Source organism: Lygodium microphyllum, chromosome 23, assembly GCF_053477565.2.
Source record: "Lygodium microphyllum isolate KBCC chromosome 23, Lygodium_microphyllum_v1.1.10, whole genome shotgun sequence".
Taxonomy (NCBI): Eukaryota; Viridiplantae; Streptophyta; class Polypodiopsida; order Schizaeales; family Lygodiaceae; genus Lygodium; species Lygodium microphyllum.
The window spans coordinates 113668580-113690030 of NC_141157.1; positions in this window are offsets into that span (position 1 = coordinate 113668580).

A 21451-nucleotide genomic window follows, 5' to 3' on the forward strand; every position below is an offset into this window, starting at 1 on the left:
ATGTGTGTTTTAGCGCGAAGGCGCGTGGAAACTGTGGGTGAATGAAAGAATTCATTTTAACAATTAATTTGTGATTAAGGGGGAAAATAAAAATAAATAAAGCACATAAAATAAATACCTGGAAGGGGTGTGTATGTAATGCAGGAATGCGCATGGAAGAGTTCCAGTAAAGGAAAAGCAAAAAGCACTGATGAAACAACAATGAACACCTTAGCAAATGTGGTAATTTGATTTATGTTGGTTTTTTATTTTTATTTATTTTATTTTATTTTAGTTGTGATTTTTTTATGTTTAAATAAATGGAAAAGGAGCAAGGGAGGTGAGGGAAATTTTTTAGAATGTTTTCAAAATTTTTTAGAATTTTTTACAATTTTTAAAATGATTTTTCCATATTTTTTTGGCAATTTAGGGGTAATTTAGGAAAGATGGATTTTTCTAAAATTATAGGAAAGGCAATTCCTAGCGGACAAAGGTTCCAAAAATTGGCAACTGGCAGAAGGAATTTTTAGAATTTTTTTTTAAATTTTTTAATGGAAAAATTAATGTTGTGATTAATTAAGTCACATTAAGCACATTAATCACATTAGTCATATTAGTCCTATTAGTCATAAGTCAGGTTAGTCAGGTAAGTTAAGTTAATCAGGTAAGTCTACCTAGGTTAGTCTGGTAAGTCAACCTAGGTTAGTCTGATAAGTCTAACTAGGTTAGTTAGTTAGGTTAAGTTAGGGCTAGTTTTAACTAAACTAAAGTTAGTGGTAAGTTAGGTTTAGTGTTAACTAAACTAGAGTTAGTTAGGTAACCTGGGAGGGAGGTGGTGGAGGAGGTGGAGGTTGAGAGGAGAGGAGGAGGAAACGTGTCGGCGGCGGTGGCGAGCACGCTGGTCACGCGGCGGCGAGGTGGCGCGGCGTCGGCGATCCGGGCGCTGCGACGGCGGCGACAAGGGCTGGCGAGGGCGGCGAGCGTGCTGGCGAACACGGCGACGGCAGCAGGCGTTCCGGGCGCTGTCGGCGGCGGGAGCAGAGGATGGCGGGGGCGCTGTCGACCTGCGGGGGAGGAGAGTGAAGACGACCGATTGGGAGGAGGAGGAGGAGTGAGGGAGGAGAAAAGGAGGAGAGGGAGGAGAGGGAGGAAGGGAGAGGGAATGGAGGGAGAAGAGGGAGAGAATACGCGCAGAGAGAAGAGAAGGAAGGAGGGGAAGTGAGAAGAGGGAGGAGGGAGAAGAAATGGGTGGAGAGGGAGAAGGAATGGAGGAGGAAATCGGTAGGAGAGTGTTAGATATGATCAATGCCCCACCCTCATTAGGTGCTACCAATGATCCATGGTGCTCAAAGTTGTAAGGCCCCCATTATGAGGAGAAGCCAAATGTGAGCCCGGACATTGGTTGAGTCCTGACTTGTATATCAGATGAGGTCTATGTGATCGGATGGCAAAAAGGTGACTGTTGTGGGTCTAATCTTTGGGTTAGACGGAGTGGTTAAGCTGGTAGCAACTCGAGGCACATTGCATTGAGTTGCGTGGTAAGGGAGTTAAAAGGGGCCCCTATTGTGGGGTCCGGGGGCCGCGGAAGCGGCCCCTGGATGGGGGGTCCCAGGGGGGCCAGCGGCCCCCCTGGCGGGGGTCCGGGGGCAGCGCCGCCGGCCCGATGGTAAAGGGAATATTCCCTGGAATATTCCCTGGCCGACTAGTGGAGGCTCATATGGTAGGTCGGTCAGCAGGCCGACCTAACGACCTTCGCGGGCTATAAAAGCTAAACCCCTTCGCAGCCATCTTACACTCATCTTTCACCCAGTCAGAGTTGTTGTTCCAGCTAGCCTTAAGCTCTTCACCTATCTTCTGTCTAGATCGCCATCTAAGCTTCACACAGTGGAAGCGCACGGGTGGACAGAGCCATCTTTGTATCAGTTGTTTGGAGTTAAAGAATTTTACTGATTCTCCTCTTATCTGTTGTGTACTCTCTATCTCTTTCTCAGATTCTGTTCGCTGCGCCGTGTAATATTTTACATGGTATCAGAGCCCAGGGGGCTCTAGAGATCGGAGAGCGTGCAAGAGGCAAAGGCTTCAACAGCAAAGAGAAACGATGTCGACTCCGGGAAGCAGTTCTGGCGCATCAGGAAGCGGTGCAGGAGGTGGTGCTGCTGTACCGGCTATTCAAACACTGAGGATTCGTCCACCAACCTTCAGCGAAGGCAAGTTAGATGGTACAAACTACACCTTGTGGAAGTTCAAAATTACTACTATCCTTGATTCTTATGAGCTTCTGGAGACTGTGCTGGGGACTGACGCAGAACCACAGCCTACCCCCGACCCATCAAATCCTAGTGTGATGATTCCTCCGAATGCAGATCTTCTACGAGCTTGGAAACGAAGGAATGCAGATGCATTGTGTGCCTTAGTTACAAGCTGTTCTGACAGTGTTTTGACTCTGATTCAGCATACAACCAAAGCGTCAGAGGCTTGGAATGTACTAAGGAGTCAGTATGAAACACGAAACCAAACAAGGATTCAAAACTTGGAGAATCAACTAGCAGCGGAGAAGTTTGCTGAAGGAGAGACGGTTGAAGCATTCATCACTCGAATTAAGAATCTGCGCGACCAGATGGCTGGCGCTGGGATACAAAAGACTAGCGAAGAGCTAGCTCGGAGGTGTCTTCGGATTTGTCCACAAAAGTTTGATGGACTAGTAACTGCCCTTAATACTCAGGTGAGACCTCAAGCTTTGACTTTTGAGGAGTTTTGTGCATTATTAATGGAGGAGGAGTTGAGGCTGAAAGCCCGAGAAGGAAGCAACAATGGAGATGCTGCATTCTCTGCCAATGCAAAAGGCAAAGGTGTTTCCTCCACCAAAAATGATGGTGACAAAAAGAAGAAGGGCGGCAAGAAGAAGTTTCAAGGAGAGTGCTTCTACTGTAAGAAGAAAGGACATGCAATTGCAGATTGTCGTGTCAAGAAGGCAAATGAAAAGAATGGTACCCTTAAAAGTAAAGGGAAAGAGACAGCCAATACGGCTGAAGCAGAGTTGGAATTATTCATGGCGACCATTGAGGAAGTGTGCTCCTCGGCGCAAGAAGAATCTACCACTGACTCTTGGGTGTTGGATAGTGGGGCCTCCCGTCACATGACCAACAAGAAAGGTCTATACAGTTCTATGCAGCCTCTACAAGAATCCATCACTGTGACGGTTGGAAATGATGCTAAATGCCCTGCTGCGGGCACAGGTACTATTTCTTTTGTTGCTGCAAATGGTGAAGTAAAAAAGCTTTCAAATGTGTTGTATGTTCCCGAAATCAGGAGAAATCTCTTATCAGTTGCTGCCATAACTGATCTTGGTCATGAAGTGAGGTTCAAGAAGACAGGTGCAGAAATTATTGATAGTGCTGGCACAATTGTTGGCAAAGGAGAAAGAAGGAACAACCTGTATGAGCTAAGTGCTCTTACAGCCACCGCTGGAGTGGGCACAAGTAAGCTTTGGCATGAAAGGTTTGGACACATCGGATTTGCAGTATTGAAGGAGATGCAAAAGCAAGGTATGGTTGCTCACCTACCTACAATAACTGAGTTGAAGGAACCATGTGAAGCTTGTATGATGGGCAAGCAACAGAGAAAGGCATTTCCACAAGAAAGCAAGAATAGAGCACATGCTCCTCTAGAGTTGGTGCATGCTGACTTGTGTGGTAAGATGCCTACACAGGCCTTGGGGGGATCTTCTTATTTTATGTTGATTGTCGACGACTACAGTAGGAAGATGTGGGTGTACTTCCTTCGTGATAAGGCTCAAGCTTTTGGTAAGTTTAAAGAATGGCTAATACTTGTTGAGAATGAAACAGGGAAAAGTGTGAAGAAATTTAGAACAGATGGTGGTGGTGAGTTCAACTCAAAGGAGTTTGAAGGCTTTTGCAAGAGCAAAGGTATCAAGCGTCAATTGACAACGCCTCACACACCTCAGCAGAATGGTGTTGTGGAACGCAGGAATCGTACCATTGTGGAGATGGCAAGATGCATGCTAAAGGGCAAGGGATTGCCTAACCATTTTTGGGCTGAAGCTGTTAATACTGCAGTCTACATTCTAAATCGGAGCTACACAAAGGCTCTCAAGGGAAAAACACCTCATGAGGCTTACACTGGTAAGAAACCATCTGTTTCACATTTCAGAATTTTTGGATGTGAATGTTATGCACATGTTCCAGATGAGAAGAGAAACAAGTTACAACCAAAAAGCAGAAAATGTATCTTCTTGGGTTATAGTGATGAGCAGAAGGCTTACAAGTTATATGACCAAGAGGCAAAGAAGATCATCGCGAGCCGTGATGTGGTGTTCAAGGAGGAGCCGCATACAGTGGAGGAGGAGAAGGCAAGGTCTTCCACTTTATCATCAAGCGAAGAAGTAGTCCACTATGAACCTGTCCCGAGAGCTATCCCTATCCTTAAGGAGGAGGAAGCATCATCTTCAGATGATGAGGAAAAAGTTCACCAACCTGACATCACCCCACCGGAAAAGCCATTGCCGCGCTGGGTGAAGCAGCTCTATGACCACAATAATCCTATGCCTGCATCTGTTGAGGAGAAGGCAGACGGACCAAGGAGGTCTCAGAGAATAGAGGAGCAAAGGAGGGCTTCTGCTCACATAGTCAACATGGCCTTGATGGTTGAGATTATGAGAGAAGTAAAGGAGCCAACTGACTTAGAAGAAGCACTTGCAGATCCATCATGGAAGGCTGCTATGCAGGCGGAGTATGACAGCATAATGAAGAATGACACTTGGGAGCTAGTGGATTGGCCAGCAAAGCGGAAGATTATTGGCACCAAGTGGATCTGGAAGGTAAAGTACAAGGCTGATGGTACCTTAGAAAAGTACAAAGCTAGACTGGTTGCCCAAGGATTTTCACAAGTTGAAGGGTTTGATTTTCAAGAGTCATTTGCCCCAACTGCCAGAATGACCACTATTCGCACGGTACTTGCAGTGGCTGCCCACAAGAAGTGGCCAGTGTACCAAATGGATGTTAAGTCAGCGTTCTTAAATGGTGACCTCAAGGAGGAGGTGTACGTGGCTCAGCCACCAGGGTTTGAGGCCCCCCATTCTGAGAACAAAGTGTGTAAACTGAAGAAGGCATTGTATGGGCTGAAACAAGCCCCCAGAGCATGGTACCAGCGGATAGATAGGTTCTTTTTAAACCTAAACTTCAAAAGATGTGCCTCAGATGCTAACTTGTATGTTTACAGGGATGGTAAAAAGTCTGTAGTGATTGTCCTATATGTGGACGACCTTCTTATTACAGGTGACTATGAAGATATGATCAACCAAACTCGAAAGGCTTTGAGTTCTGAGTTTGAAATGACAGACTTGGGCTTGCTGCACTATTGTTTGGGGATTGAAGTCTGGCAAGAGCCAGGAAAGATCTTCATCTCTCAGAAGAAGTATGCATGGGAGATCTTGAAGGCATTTGGCATGACCGAGTGCAAGGAGATAGCTACACCTATGGAGGTGAATGCAAAGTTATCCGTCGAGGATACATCAGCATTAGCAGACATTGGGAGGTATAGGAGGTTGGTCGGCAGTCTAATCTACTTGTGTAACACCAGACCAGATATCAGTTTTGCTGTTGGTGTTTTGAGCAGGTTCTCAAACAAACCTCATGAGAGTCATTGGAAGGCTGGGATGCGGGTGCTCAGATACTTGAAGAAAACTCTTGACTATGGTATCACATACAGTTTCGGAACTTCTCTTGTGGGGAACTGTGACTCAGATTGGGCAGGAGACATTGATTCCAGGAAGTCAGTTTCTGGTTATTGTTTCTCTTTGGGTTCAGGAATTTTCTCTTGGATTAGTAAGAAGCAACCAACAGTGGCATTGTCTTCTACCGAAGCAGAGTACAAGGCAGCTTGTTTTGCTGCATGTGAGGCCGTATGGTTGAGAAGGATTCTATGGCATATGGGAGTGCAGGATGAAGAACCAACTGTGCTGAGATGTGACAATCAGAGTTGCATCGCCATTGCCAAAAATCCAGTGTTTCATGCACGCACCAAACATATAGAGATCCAGTATCACTATGTGCGTGATTTGATGGAGGATGGGATAGTGGAATTGGTCTACTGTCCAACAGAGGAGAATGGAGCAGATATCTTCACCAAAGCACTTACGAAGGATCTGCTTCAAGTTCATCTTCAGAGACTCGGCATTGGGCCGAGGAGATAGTTCACCTATGGGTGGACATTGAGGGGGGGTGTTAGATATGATCAATGCCCCACCCTCATTAGGTGCTACCAATGATCCATGGTGCTCAAAGTTGTAAGGCCCCCATTATGAGGAGAAGCCAAATGTGAGCCCGGACATTGGTTGAGTCCTGACTTGTATATCAGATGAGGTCTATGTGACCGGATGGCAAAAAGGTGACTGTTGTGGGTCTAATCTTTGGGTTAGACGGAGTGGTTAAGCTGGTAGCAACTCGAGGCACATTGCATTGAGTTGCGTGGTAAGGGAGTTAAAAGGGGCCCCTATTGTGGGGTCCGGGGGCCGCGGAAGCGGCCCCTGGCTGGGGGGTCCCAGGGGGGCCAGCGGCCCCCCTGGCGGGGGTCCGGGGGCAGCGCCCCCGGCCCGATGGTAAAGGGAATATTCCCTGGAATATTCCCTGGCCGACTAGTGGAGGCTCATATGGTAGGTCGGTCAGCAGGCCGACCTAACGACCTTCGCGGGCTATAAAAGCTAAACCCCTTCGCAGCCATCTTACACTCATCTTTCACCCAGTCAGAGTTGTTGTTCCAGCTAGCCTTAAGCTCTTCACCTATCTTCTGTCTAGATCGCCATCTAAGCTTCACACAGTGGAAGCGCACGGGTGGACAGAGCCATCTTTGTATCAGTTGTTTGGAGTTAAAGAATTTTACTGATTCTCCTCTTATCTGTTGTGTACTCTCTATCTCTTTCTCAGATTCTGTTCGCTGCGCCGTGTAATATTTTACAGAGAGAAGGGAGAGGGAGGAGAGAAGGAGTGAAGGTGGAGATGGAGGAAGAAGAGGGAGAAGAGAACGCGCAGAGAGGGAGAGAGAGAAGGAGGGAATGGAGAGGGGGTGGAAGGAGAGAGAAGGAGTGAAGGTGGAGATGGAGGGAGAAGAGGGAGGAGAGAGTCGGCAGGAGAGAAGGGAGAGGGAGGAGGGAGAAGAAGTGGGTGGAGAGGGAGAAGGAATGGAGGAGAGAGAGAGGAGAGATTACGCAGAGAGAGAGAGAGAGAGAAAGGAAGAAAGAGAAGAGAGGAAAGGTGGTTGAGAGTCGGGGGGAAGGGTGGCCGTTGGGGAAAATTTTTGTATTTATTTTTATTTTTATTTTTTTCATCTGAGGTAAGGGCAATGGGCGGGGGGGAAGATGGATGGGCAGGGGCAATGGCGGACGTATCCCCGTCCCGCGCACGTGCGCGGGGCGGGGTAAAAAAATTTGCCGTGACGGGATTGAAACGACGCTGGGATGATGGTACGAGGTACGCGGACACGACCGAGGCGCGTGGAGACGCGTTAAATCGAAAACGGGCGCGTTCACGCGCAAAACGGGCGCGAGAAAAAAATGTAAAAATAAAGAAAAATTAATAACTCCCAATCCGGACGTCAAAACGAAATACCATAAAAACGAAAAGTGGGCAGGACGACAGGGGGGAAACAAGAAAAATACGGGACGGGGGTTCCGGGAGGGGTAAAGGGCGGTCACGTGCAAAAAACACAAAAAACGAACCAAAAATGCAATTTAAAAATTAATATCGAAAGATCCGTGCATCGGAATGAGGTGTGGAAAAAAGGAAAACTGTGCAGAAAGTTGTGCCCGACAATCCTATCACGTCAAAACATAATTCTGACTAAGGTAAGACGCATTCACATGGGAAAAACCCAAAAAACAAACTCGAAAATGGGATCGGAAATTAATATCGAACAAACCGTTCATCGGAATAACATGCAGTAAGAAGGAAAAATGTCCGCAGGAAGGGGTGGCACAGGGTTATCACGTTAAACCACAATTCCGGCGGAAATAGGAGGGGTTCACATGTGAAAAACTCCAAAAATACTCCCGAAAACTCATTTAAAAATTAATAAGTAAAAATCCGAACGTCGAAAAAGGGTGGAGGAAAAAGGAAAAAGGTAGGGGAAGACACAGGGGACACAGCTGTCAAATCAAATTGGAATTCCGATGCAAAAAGAGCAGGTTCACATGGAAAAATGTCAAAAATACACACGAAAAAGTCTTAAAAACCCCGGAAAATTAATAACGGACAAACCATGTATCGGAATGATGCGGAATAAAAAGGAAAAATGTCAGGGGAAAAGCGTTGGTCAGGGCTATGACATCAGATCACGGTTTTGAAGCAAGAAAAGGGCGTTCACATGGAAAACCGGCTATTTTGCACAAAATGCTTCAAAAATTAATAACTCAAAAACCGTGCACCGGAACAGGGGTAGGTAAAAAGGAAAAATGGTCAGTTCAAAGGGAGGAACAGGGCTATAAGGTTGGATTTGGACCTTGGTGAACGTAGGGTGCATTTACATAGCAGGACCTCAAAATCAGGGAATGAAGGAAAACTGCAAGGGAACAGCCCCAAGGGTGGGTGGAACATAACCGGGTGGGTGGGAAGGGATCCCATGAAGGTAAAAGCAAGTCATGGTATACATGCATGAGCAGGTTGAGGCATATGCAAAGGATATGCACGGTAGACGCGCAGGGACGCGTCCCCACACTTAAGACCTTAACGGATAGGGTTAACCGATCAACAGGGACCTAGGACCATGCCACAGACCATCCACTAACTTCCCCACACTTAAAACATGAACATCACTAAGAAACAGAAGGTGTAGGGTTAGAAAAACTTGGCCCGTTTCGTCAAGAATCAAGGTTGAGTGTCAACGGCACGTCCAGTGTTGTTGTCGGTGCTGGAGGAACCAAGGCATCTTCTCGGCCCACGTCCGTCATGGAAGGGACCATGCGGCAGCACCCAGGGAGGTAACTGATGGAAGGAATCGCAGGAAATTCGTTGTCGATGATGAGGGATATTACACTCAACTCGCAATCACACAAATGAAATGAAAGAACAGTCATTCGGCCCATGACTAATATCACTTAAGGAAAAAGGATTGAAACCCGTATCTCATACCCGGTTGAGGAATCGACAAGGGGGGAATGGTGTAGAAAGGAGTATGCCAAGGTGCACAGTTGATGGTGCATTAGTGCGTCCAACCCGTCTGGCATAGGTGCAAGAAGGAAGGCAAGGGAGCCTTACAGTGCAGTGTACAGAACAGGGTGATGTGTCTTGTGAGGACGGCAAAGACCCATCCCGTGGGTGCATAGGGAAACGGGAACATACCTGACTCCAAGTGTCGTAACGTCCCTCAATCTCACCTCTCGGTATTTGATTGAAGAAACTCCAGTCACACTCAGCCCACCCTCTGTCTCACGCTCTGTTGATAGATACAGGGGGGCAGCCTTTTCCAGAAACCCATTGATGTCATCCTCACAGTCACTTGTGTAAAGGTTGTATGCCTTGTGCACATTTGATGGTGCAATTGTGCATCCCGCCCTGTGCCGGCATACGGTGCAAGAAGGAAGGCCAGGGAGCCTTATGGTGCAGTGCACAGAAACAAATTGTGCTTTGTGCATTGAGAGGCCCATCCCATGCGTGCAACACTTCATTCACACTTCTCACCTCTCATTCGATTTGAAGGGAAAAGACTGGTCTCTCGCCCCACCCTCTGTCTCACTCTCTGTTGATAGATACAGAGGGGAACCCATACTCACTTCCCCATCTGGTTAGGATGAAAGCTCACATCACTCAAGGGGTTGTCGATGAAGATCGCGTCATCAGTTGTTGAAAAGGCGTACCCAGGGAGGTAGCCATCAAATTCGAACATTGTGTTGGATAGGAATATGTCGTCTGCTAGAGGACAGTTAGTTACTTTGCAAAGAGACCCATGACACAGCGTACCAAGGGAGGCAGCTTCGGAATTGGATCCGAGGGATATCAATCAATGAATCCACTTTCTGGACTGCTGGGTGTTACCACCTTTTCCACCGCCAGCTTCTTGCCCAAGGGTGTTTATCACCTTTTCTTGGAACGAGGCCTGCTATGACAGGGAATTGCTTCCTTTTCTCTCATAACAGATTTGTTTTTTTTTTTTTCTTCTTTTTTCTTTTTCTTGTTTTCCCCTATTCCCGAGGGTGTTTCCACCTTTTCCCGAAGAATAGGTCGGCATGACAGGGACCTAAGTCCTTTTCTCCCATGACCGATATGTTTTGTTTTTTTCTTTTTTCTTTTTTTCTTTTTTCAATATTGAGCAAGGGAATGGCAGAACTACCATTTGTCAGAACCCACCTCGCCACTGTCGCTGGTGGAAAATAGAGGATAAGAGATCAAAGTTGGAAGGGGGTTTGGAGGGGACAGAGGGTTGTGTCCACTTCATCAGGAGTGATTGAAGAACGGCTATCAGAAGTAGCATCATAAGAAGTACAATGCCGTGCCAACGAGGGAAAAGATCAAGTGTCCGTAATTGTCAAGATCCCCAAGGAGGGAAGTACTTCTTCAGGCGATATCCATTAATCAGAAAGGGATCATCAGAGGCATCCAGGGTCTGTATTTGGACAGAACCATTAGGGTTAACTGCAAGTACCTTATAGGGGCCCATCCACCGCTGTTGAAGCTTGCCAGGAAACTTGCCAAAGCGTGAATCATAAGCTAGGACCAAATCACCTTCTTTGAACTCCTTGTGCTTGATGAAGCTGTCATGGTAAGCCTTACGTCGAGCTTGCGTGGCTTCCATGCATTGTAGAGCCATCCTACGAATTTCGTCCAAACATTCCAAGTGCAGGAGACGGCGTTGCAGTGAATCGTCATCCCCCAAACGCTCTTTGATCGCCACTCTCAAAGAGGGTAGTTCCAATTCAACAGGAAAAACAGCTTCTGTACCATACACCAACTGGAAAGGTGTCTGTCCCGTTGCTGCTTTATGGGAGGTTCTGTACGCCCAGAGGGCCTCTGTAAGTCGATCGTCCCAATCACGACGATGTGCGGCAATTGTTCTTGTCAGAATCGAGCAGAGGATGCGATTGGTGACTTCGACTTGGCCGTTGGCTCTGGGGTAATAAGGAGTGGACTTGCGATGGCGGATCTTATACAACTCTGTCAACTCTTCCATGACTTTGTTGAGGAAATGCGTGCCTCTGTCACTTACCAGCTCTAAGGGACTGCCAAAACGGGTGATGATATTCTCATACATGAACAGGGCCACGCTGTTACCATCGTCCCGCTTTAGGGCTTTAGCTTCGCACCACTTTGTGACATAATCCGTACATACGAGGATGTATCGGTTTTGTTTCCTTCTGGTAGGAGGATCGATTGGACCTACGAAGTCGATGCCCCACTTCTCAAACGGCTTCAACGAAAGGATAGGTTGCAATGGCATGGCACTTGTCTTGGTGGGTTTCCCCATTCGCTGACAAGCATCACATCTTTTACAGTAATCATAGGAATCTTTGTGAATGGTAGGCCACCAATATCCTGCTAGCAGAGCCTTCCTGGCTGTAGCTTCTCCTGCAAAGTGACCTCCACATGGCTCGTCGTGGCAAGCCTTCAAAACAATCCCAATCTCATCTCCTGCAACACATCTTCGGAGCACTTCATCTTTGCCCTTCTTGTACAGTGCACCGCCGAGCAGGGTGTATGGGGCTGATTCTAGCATTAGCTTCTTCCTTTCCCGACTAGAAATACCAGGAGGGTACTGTTGGGTTGCCAGCAGATTGGCAATGTCTGCATACCAGGGAGTTACAGTTTCTACCAAGAATAGGGAAGCATCAGGGAGGTCTGGATCATCCTGCTCCTCGTCTGCAGTTTGTGGGATACGCGACAGATGATCAGCCAAAACATGGGAACGACCAGGCTTAGTAATCACCTCAAAGTCGAACTCCTGGAATAGAAGGAGCCATCTCATCATTCGTCCTTTCACATCTGCTTTGTTCATCAAGAAGGACAGGGCCTCATGATCCACATAAAATTTAAAGTGGGTGGATAGGAGGTAGTGGCGAAACTTCTCCAGGGCAAACACCATTGCCAAGCACTCCAGCTCTGTCACTGTATAGTTCCGTTCCCTATCAGTGACTTTTCGGCTTGTGTAATAGATCGGTTGATCCAACTTTGAGGAGCCCTTTTGGCAGAGGACAGCACCTAAGCCTTCAATTGATGCATCAGTGTGTACGTGGAACTCTTTCATCCAATCAGGAGGTTGCAGGATGGGTGCCTCTATCAGACACTGCTTCAGAGTGTGGAAGGCTTTATCACATTCTTCCGTCCAAGTAAACTCTGCATCTTTCCTCAGGAGCTTGTGCAAGGAGGTTGCCTTTGTTGCAAAATGGGCTATGAACCTTCTGTAGTAACCCACATGGCCTAGGAATCCCCTCAACTGTTTGAGGTTGGTGGGTGCTGTCAGAGCTGCAATCTTTTCGATCTTTGCAGGGTCTGTTGATATCCCTTGTGCAGAGACAATGTGGCCCAACAGGACTCCAGAAGAGACCCCAAAGATGCATTTGTCAGGGTTGAGGAAAATCCCATACTCCCGGCATCGGTCAAAGCATTGTGCCAGGTGTTCCCAATGTTCACTGATCAAACTGTAGACACAGAAGTCATCCAAATATACCTCAATAAAGTCATGCAGATGATTTTGAAAGGCAGCCATCATGACTCGTTGGAAAGTAGCAGGGGCATTGCAGAGCCCAAATGGCATCACTCGGTAAGCGTAGGTCCCCCATTCTGTGGTGAAGGTTGTTTTGGACTGGTCTTCTTCTGCGATCTGCACTTGGTTGTATCCGCTGAATCCATCCAGAAGAGAATAAAGTTCATGTCCTGCCACTGTGTCCAACAGTTGGTCTGTGAAAGGGATAGGAAAATGATCCTTCTTTGTCTTGGAATTAAGCTTTCGGAAATCCACACATATTCGCAATTTGCCATTCTTCTTGGGTACAACCACGATGGGTGAAACCCATTCACTGTTTGCCACTGGATAGATGAACTCGGCTTCCAGAAGCTTCAGCAGCTCCGCTTTCACCAATGTGGAATAATTCGGGTTCATTCGCCTCTGTCGTTGCCGTACTGGCTTGGCATCAGGCTTCAAGTCAATATGATGTTGACATATTGTGGGATCAATCCCCTTTAGGTCTTTGTAAGACCATGCAAACACGTCCAAATTTTCTTTCAACAAGTTGTACAAGGTTGACAACTCCTCGTCTGGGAGGCTGCTACCCACCTTCAAGTGGCGTTCAGTGCCTTCTGAATCCACAAAGGTTAACTGCTTTTCACCTTCTACTTCACGGATGAAGGTCCCACGGACTGCTTCTGGATATAGATCCGACTCCTTCAAGGGAGTGATGTCCTCTTCTGATGTCCCACTAGAACCAACTTCTTCTTTTGGTGGAGACTTAGGTTGCTCCTTAAGACATTGGAATGGGATAAGCGCCGTTTCGGGTTTGGTTTCAAAATTAATTACCTCGTGGCTTGAAGACCCATCTTCTGATGATGACACATCCAGGAACGTCACATAACAGGGACCCTCTGATGCCTGTTGGGTTTGTCGGACTGGTGCTTGTTGGCACGGTGCATCATCATCATCTTTCTTTGGCAAGGATGGGTTAGGACGGCATGAGCCACACTTAAAAGACGGCTTATTCTTCTTAATCCATGTCTTATAAAAGTTTTGCATATGAGAAGATCCATGTACCAGACCAAATGGTACCAGCACCATTCTGTCCCGTAGCATGAGCTCGTCGGCTTCTGATGCTTCTGGAACTTCTTCCTCAAATGTATCCTCTTCAGGTGGGATAGACTCTTCTGGCTCACTTTCATCACCTTCTTCGTCCATATCATATTCATCCTCTTCTGTCTCTGTCTCTGCTTCTGCGTCTGCTTCTGTTTCTGCTTCTGCTTCTGTTTCTGCTTCTGCTTCTGCTTCTGTTTCTGCTTCTGCTTCTGTTTCTGCTTCTGCTTCTGTTTCTGCTTCTGCTTCTGTAGGAGCTCTGTAACAGAAGAACAGATTCTCCGGTTCCTCTCCTGCCTCTGTCTCTGGCTCTGCTGTGGCCATGTAACAGGGAGAGCAGTACATCCATGCCTCTATCTCACTGTCAGAAGTGATTTCCGAAGGCATTCCTGATTCAGGCAGGAAGTATTCACCCATTGATAATGGCTTTGCATCTTTTGGAAGTCGGCTTACAGTATCCATTGTTAAGGAATGTGCCACTGTTTTCTTGGGAAGGATTTGTTTGACAGCATCTTCGTCTACTGATGTTCCATCCGTAGCCTCGTTAGGGGAATCAGAAGATAATTCCAAGGAGGTGGATCCATGTCCTTTTTGAGAACCATACAGTTTCAGCACCACTTTGTTGGGTCCTCTGTCCAAGGTCAAAGTTCCTTTGAACCAATCCGTCCTTGCTCTGGCTTCAAAAAGCCATGGTCTGCCTAGTAACAGAGGATAGGATGTACCATAAGATTTTGGCTTCACCACCAGATAGGTTAGCCAATAATCTTTTCCAACCACTGTAGTCTTCACATATGGAAGAATGCCCAAAGGCTTGATTCTACTCTGATCCGCCAGTTTGATGAGCCATTGGGTTGGTTGCACACCTTGTAGGCCTAGATCCTTCATTGTCACATCCGTCATAATGTTCACTGATGAACCACCATCAATCAGTGCATTTGAAATAAAACAGCCTTCTATCCATACACCAGTCTCTGGAGTACCCGGATCTAGGAAAGCATTAGCCACATCCACTTCTTTTACAGGCTCTGGAGCCTTGTTGGACTTTGTCACTGTGGAGGGAGCAATCCTTAAACCACGTCTTTTCGTTAGTATACTTTTGAACCTTTTCCGGCAACTGGGAGACAACAACAATAATTGTCGGAATGTGAGGTTTGGTTTAAAGGTATCTAGATCTCTAACTAGATCGTATTCCTTAATAGGATCCACTGGCTTCTCTAATCGGTTAGGGAATGGGGCAACACCCATTTTCATTTTCCCTCTTCCTTCCATCAGAGGAATTACAGGAACTTCTTCTGCCACTTGTGGCACTTCCTCCTCTTCTGTATCATGGACCTCTGGTCCTGTCTCTGTAACTGTCTCTGTAACTCTCTGTGGCACTGTAGGGCTCTGTACGGCACTGTTAGGCTCTGTTCTATTCTGTTCTTCTGGTGGAAGATTGAACTTCACTGTTCTGGCAGGAGGGTTATTTTCTTTCTAGATAAGTGGTTCCTTCTGCTTTGCACGCGTGATGGCAGCAACTTCCAATTCTACCAAATTGGAGGTAGGCTCTTGGGCCTTGGACGGACTATCAGTAGCACTGTTTTTCACTGGGGCTGGGCTTGGACAGTCTTTTGCAGTGTGGCCTTCTCCTTTGCATCGACTGCATAAGGGCTTGTAATCCACTGACCTTCGAGGATTTGGACAATTTGGTGAGATGTGTCCCTTTTCTCCGCATCTGTAACACTCCACTTCTGATCTCTGACCACCGCCAGACTGTCTTCCTCTGTAACTTTGAGAAGGAAATCTTCTGGGTCCGAAATTAGGACCAAACTCTCTAGGCTTGGGTCCAATATCTTGTGTTGTCATTTTGGATTCCAGCAAGTTAAATCTTGCGTCTTCTTCCTTTCTTCTCCTATCATGCATCTCCTTCAGAGAGCAAATGTCCTCTGTATGGTTCTTCCGCAAACAGTAGGAACAGAAGGCCCCAGGAATGGTTGGTTTCCGTGTACATTCAGCGGCTAAATGGCCTGCTTGATGACACTTACCACACCAAGTATTTGACCGCATCACATCTCTTCCTGCTCCTGCAACGTTGGATATGCTTGCGGTATTCACTTTCAACGTCTGTAGTTGCTCGGTAATCACATCCATCAACTCCTTTTTTATGTTTGCAACTGAGTTGGATAAATAATCCTTCAAGCTTTCTCCTCCGGACGTACTGGCAGGAGGGTTTTGAGGAGTCTCTGTAATCACTGCATAAACTGGTTGGGCTGGTACAGAGGGATCTCTGTTCTGGTTCTGATTCAGGGCTCCTGTTTGAACTGTTGGCTGTTGACTCCAGTTGGTAGGGTTCCACTGTTGCTGCTGATTTTGCATTGAGAAAATTGGTTGAGACCATGGTTGTTGTGGTGGAACCACCATGTGAGGCATGGATTGTGGCCACTGTGGATTTGGTACACTGTACTGTGATACCGGGGGCATCTGTTGGTAGGGATAGGGAACAGTCCCTGGGACTGCATTTGGTGGGTACATCATTCCTGGCACCAGAGGAGGTAGGACTCCTCTTCCTGTATTCATTGCTAATCTAGCTTCCACTTCATCGTACAGTCTGGCACCTTCTGTTGCAGCTTGCAGGGTGGCTGGTCTTTGTAACTCCACAAACTTACGGACTTCTGGTTGTAATCCTCTGAGAAACACTCCCTTCTGAATGCCATCATCTAGATTATGGTTAGTCCATCTCTTCAGGATGGATTCCATTCGTGAGACATAAGCTTCTACTCTTTCTCCAGAGGACTGACTTAGGTTCATAAATTCCTCTCTCATCCGCTCTTCAAAACCTTCACGCCTGAATTTAGTGAGGAAGGCCAACTTCAGGTCGTCCCATGTGCCAAAAGTTCCTGCTGCCTGTCTCTCATACCACTGAAACGCCGCGCCCTTGAAAGTGGCGGGGAATATTGCTAACCAATGCTCAGGGGTTCTGGCATTGTTAGCCACACACGCTACCATAAACTCTGCTACATGAAGATCAGGGTCTTCATTGTACTCTCCCTTAAAAACTGGCAATGGGACTACATTCGCTGGTCTGTCATCAATATTTCCAAGACGGATCTGGCTTGGAAGTGGACCTCCAGCAGGAGGAGGAAGGGCTTGATGTGCCATTGGGACTTCTGTAAAGAGTTCCGCAAGGGCGTCCAAGGCGGCTTCTGTTGCGAGCTCGCTCTCGGCTCTGATTCTTGCTTTCTCTCTTCTCACGTACCTCTAGACTCGTTCCAACGCTTGCCTTTTTATTGCGTCATTCATCAGGGGGTTGACTCCACTATGTTGTTAGTGCTCCACAGAGGGTTAACAGAAGGCTTCAGTCTCTGGAGGACTCTCTTGCCAACATTTCTTCTACTTCTTTCTTCTCAACGTCCCTAAATTCTGCTTTCATGCCACTGCACAGAGGAAGGTATTCGGTTCTGAAGGTGTCAAAATGCATACGTCTGAGCATTGTGGTGGTGCCATCATTATAGTAATGCCAGCTTCTGATGGTTTCAATAGTGTATGTTGTGAAAAACACTCTGTCTACCAACTTCCAGTGGGTTGCTAATTGAACAAACAGAAGATTATCAGTACACCAAGCATCCCATGTATCTTGCTGTTGAGCATCCACTAACAAATTCCAACTCTTTTCCTTCTTGTCCCTGTGAACCTCTACAGACCAAGACTCCTGAAGCTTCTTCACAATCTCCCACTTGATAATGTCTGGAAACTTCTCAATAAATGCCAAATCTTCCATGGATGTGTTGAGATATCGAGCTCCACTCGTGATACGCCAGGGTGACCGTTGTGCATTTATGTCACCGACGTGTTAGTTGCAGATGCGGTTGGTACACCGCCCATGAATAATAGCTACATGATAGCTATCCTTATCTACTCTAGTTCGTGGCTCAGTTAGTATGCCACCTTAGTTAGTTGAGTTTGGTTTGAGACCCATATAGAGGGTTCTTCTATTTCTTTGTACTAGAGTTCTTTTGGCTTACACAACTAAGAAGAGGAAAACTGTTTTCAGCCTCCACCCTTGTGTGTCTTCCCCCATTGTGCAAGCAAGAAAGCTTCAAGCGAGACTCCTTCCTTCTCTCCCACAATCTTGACATGGTATCAGAGCCTTGTTCGTGGTAAGGAGCTCAAGAAAGCAAGCCAAGCTCGCGGTGGTCTGGTAAGAGGAGCAGTGTTGCTTTCATTTTCTGTTTTGGGAGCAGATCTCTGCAGGTAGCACAGCCGGAAATTGCAAGAGTGCATTGTCTCAGGTTGAGACGCCCTTCGCGGTGAAGCAAGAGGGCAGTATATGCTGCGGGAATGGGCTTTAGCCCTCGGCGACCTTGTTTTTTTGATTTGAGGCCATTTCGGGGCCTGTTTTGCAGACGGAAGTTTTCTGCACGCACTCAGGAAAAGGCTCAGTTTTATGCTGTGCAGCCACTGTTCTACAGGTCGGTGAAAAGTTACTGTAGAAATTGCATCGTATGCTTGTGCGCAGAGACATTGGGAGTTACAGAATCATCCCTGTTGCCTGTTGATGCAAAATCGTCACTAGGAAGTGACTGTGTGGTCAAATACCACTTTCGCCAGTTTTGCAGATTTTCCCTTGTGAGGGTGAAGCTGTGGTTTTTGCAGTGACAGAATTTTTTTGCAGTCTTCTGTAATGGCATCTGATTCTCTTTCACAGATTGTCACTGAAAAGCTTGACAAGAACAACTTCCAAGCATGGAAGTTTAGAATGACGAATTTCCTTATGGGAAAAGGATATTGGGAATTTGTTGCAGGAAATGAAGAAGAACCAGTTCTTCCTGATGTTCCCAATCAACAGCAAATGCAGGCATTTAAAGCATGGCATGAGAGAGCCAGGAAAGTTATGTATTGGCTGTCTATCAGCATTTCAGACTCTATGATTGTGCATATTCAGGATGCAAGTACGCCAAAGGAGGCATGGGATACTCTGTCAAAAATGTATAGCACAAATACGCAAGCCAGGAAAATGCAGCTCAAGCAAGAGTTGCATAACGTGCAAAGAGAAAGTATGAGCATCAATGACTACCACATGAAGGTGAAGAAGATTGCAGATGCACTTGCTTCCATTGGGTCGCCCGTGGAAGATGATGATTTAGTTTCTGTGACCTTGAATGGTCTAGGAAAGGATTATGCGCAGTTTCGGACATCCATTTCCGTCCGTGAAAGATTTCCTGATTTTGAGGAGTTGATTGCTCTTCTAATTTCTGAGGAGCAGAGAAATGGTGGTGCATCTTCTTCAGGAGGAACTTCAAAAGAAGCTGTCTTCTACTCAAATGCTGGAAGAGGTAGAGGCAGAGGTAGAGGAGGCCGATTTGGAGGCCGTGGTAGAAATCAGAATATGCAGCAAACTCAAGAAAACCAGTCCTATGGAGGAGGACGTGGTAACTTTAGAGGCAGGGGGAGCCAAAGAGGTCGTGGTGGATGGCAAAGAGGTCAAAACGCAAACAGTAATGTTGAATGCTACTACTGTGGTAAAATGGGTCATATGGCTAAAGACTGCTATAAAAAGCAGAATGACATCATGAATGGAAAACTGCAACAAGGGAATTATGCATCTTCTAGCAGACAGGGTGATGACAGAAATGAGCATTTGTTCATGGTGCAGCACATGAACAATTCTGTGACAAGTGCAGAAGAAAGCAATGATGTATGGTATGTTGACTCAGGTGCATCAAACCACATGACAGGTCATGCAGAATGGATGGAGGATGCAAGGAAAATGGAAAAACCAGGATTTGTGGAGACTGGTGATGATACTGCACATCCTATTGTGCAGATTGGAAAAATTCCCTTGTCTATGCAGGATGGGAAAAAGAAATACCTGTCCGATGTATTTCATGTCCCGAATATCACCAAGAATCTGGTTTCTGTTGGTCAAATGGTTGAACAGGGCTTGCAGGTCAGATTTAATCCTCATGGATGCTTTGTTGAGGATATGAAAAATAAAGGTCGCTTGATAGCAAAAGGAAAGAAGAAGGGCAGAATGTTTACATTGAATGCAGACGTGTCTGAATTGAGTGCAGCAATGTTTGCACATGGGACCGGTGTAGTTGCAGATATTGATATCTGGCATAAACGCATTGGTCATGTTAATGTACAGCGACTTAAATCAATGCAGGCCCAAAATATTGTTGCAGGTTTGCCTAAATTCAAGGTTGCAGAAATGCATAAGGTATGTGAAGCCTGTCAGTTTGGAAAACAGGCAAGGAAACCATTTCCTAGACATGTTCAAGAGAGTGAGAAGCCATTGGAATTAATCCACTCTGATGTGTGGACTACTAAAGCTGCATCTCTTGGAGGCTGTCATTATTTTGTCACTTTTATTGATGACTATAGCAGAAAAGTTTGGGTGTATTTTATGAAGAAGAAAAGTGAAGTTTTTGGGCATTTCAAAACCCTTAAAGCTATGGCTGAAAAAGAAACAGGTCTGCAAATAAAATTCCTGAGGTCAGATGGAGGGGGAGAGTACCTCTCAAATGAGTTTGCAAAGTTCTTGCGGGAGCATGGCATAAAGCAGCAATATTCATGCAGTTATACCCCACAACAAAATGGAATTGCAGAAAGGAAAAATAGGCATATTGGAGAGGTATCTCGTGCCATGCTCAATGAAAAAGACTTGCCAGATTTTTATTGGGCTGAAGCAGTTGCTACAGCAGTCTACATAATGAACAGGACTCCCACTGCAGCAATACATGGAATGACTCCAGAGGAGAGGTATACTGGTAGGAAACCAGATATTTCTCATTTGAAAATTTTTGGTTGCATTGCCTATGTACATGTGCCAGATGAGTTGAGATCCAAGTTGGATCCAAAAGCTGAGAAGTGCATCTTTATTGGTTACTCTCTGCAGCAAAAAGGGTATAGATGCTATAACCCTTCTACTCGTAAGTTTACAGTGAGCAGAGATGTTGTTTTTGATGAGATGAGTAGCTGGTATAAACCAGTAAATGTGATTGATGATGTGGATGCACAAAATGGTAATGCTGCACAGAATTCACAGCAGCAGTCACAAAATATTAGTGGACCTGGAGCGTCCTCTAGCAGTGGTTCACATTCTTCGCCATGGACAGGCAGATTGAGATCAGGAGAATCTTCTCAAAGTAATGCAGATAGTGGTATGAAGGTATCACGAAAAGGAAAAGAGAAGGTTGATCAGCCCATGTTTGATGTGAATGCAGGTCACTCTTATGTGGATGGTGAATCCAGTGGCTCAGAACAGAGCATTGATGATGAGTTGGGTATTCCTTCTATTGTTACACCTGGAGTAAGGAAAACCAGGGATGTTTTGAGAGCATCTGGGAGTGAACCTACTTTGCGCAGGTCTACGAGAGCTAGGTATCCTGTGGATAGGCTGAAATATGATGGATTTACAGCCATTCACTATGCATATATGGTCAAAGTGATACAGGAACCAGAACCCACTTCTTTTGAGCAAGCCATGGGAAAAGAAAAATGGGAGAAAGCCATGGATGAAGAAATGGATGCCTTGGAAGCAAACGCTACATGGGAATTGGTACCTTTGCCTAAAGGTAAGAATGCAATTGGCTGTAAGTGGGTTTATAAGGTGAAGCACAATGCTGATGGTTCTGTGAACAGATACAAGGCAAGATTAGTAGTCAAGGGGTATGCACAAACATATGGCATTGACTATGAAGAAACATTC